This window comes from Galeopterus variegatus, unplaced genomic scaffold (genome assembly GCF_000696425.1).
Source record: "Galeopterus variegatus unplaced genomic scaffold, G_variegatus-3.0.2 Scaffold463, whole genome shotgun sequence".
Classification (NCBI taxonomy): domain Eukaryota; kingdom Metazoa; phylum Chordata; class Mammalia; order Dermoptera; family Cynocephalidae; genus Galeopterus; species Galeopterus variegatus.
The window spans coordinates 32624-33325 of NW_007726574.1; the positions used below are offsets into that span (position 1 = coordinate 32624).

The 702-nt window shown below is 42.0% G+C and overlaps 1 protein-coding gene across 1 annotated transcript in view; it reads right to left on the reverse strand.

Moving 5' to 3' along the window:
* Nucleotides 1-702, reverse strand: part of LOC103587582 (triple functional domain protein) — a gene marked incomplete at its 3' end in the record, with an annotated part of 141812 nt that overhangs the window by 19530 nt on the left and 121580 nt on the right. The gene's annotated exons all lie outside the window — the stretch shown is intronic.

Here is a 702-nt window from a genome sequence, read left to right on the forward strand (position 1 = left end):
AATTTACATTTTACAGGGTTTATGTCAGTGCTAACAAGAACACAGTGGGTTGGTAGTCATATATTCACTGCAAAACTTGTTTACATGTGAATAAAGTCCTTAAAAACAGAATGGCTTCCACAGTCAGTATTCACTAAAGCACAGCCTCTAAATGAGCGAACATGGAGGAGAGATTAAAAGGTATGCAAGGGACACAACAGCTGACAGGCAAATTCGCACACCAGAGTCCTGTTATGCTTCTGGCTCATCTCCCAATATTCTACAATCTTCAGCGAATCTTCCCTAAACATCCTGAAACCACTTATGGTCTTTCCAGACAGCTCAAAAAGACACTTCCATCTGTATTTTTCCAAACACAGAAGGAAGGAAGGGCATTGGACATGCTTATAGCTCTGGGCCATTCCTAGGAGAGGTTAGTATAGTCAAAACAGAGATCAAATCAAATATTCAAAGATTATTTTCCTCCCCCAAAGACTGTATACCCAAAGGCACCCCTAGTGTTATTGAAGTTGAAAAAATAACAGTATCAGATCCTGTCACTGATAACCATCCCTCTTTTTTCTCTGTCCTCAAACTAGAAAGCCAAGGAGCCGAGGACCTCTTGAAGACCCCTAGCATATTCAGCCTCGACTTCCTGTCAAAGCCCTCAGGAACACACCAGGTCCCCTTTTCTTTCGGAAACTCAAGGTCAAGTGTGCAATG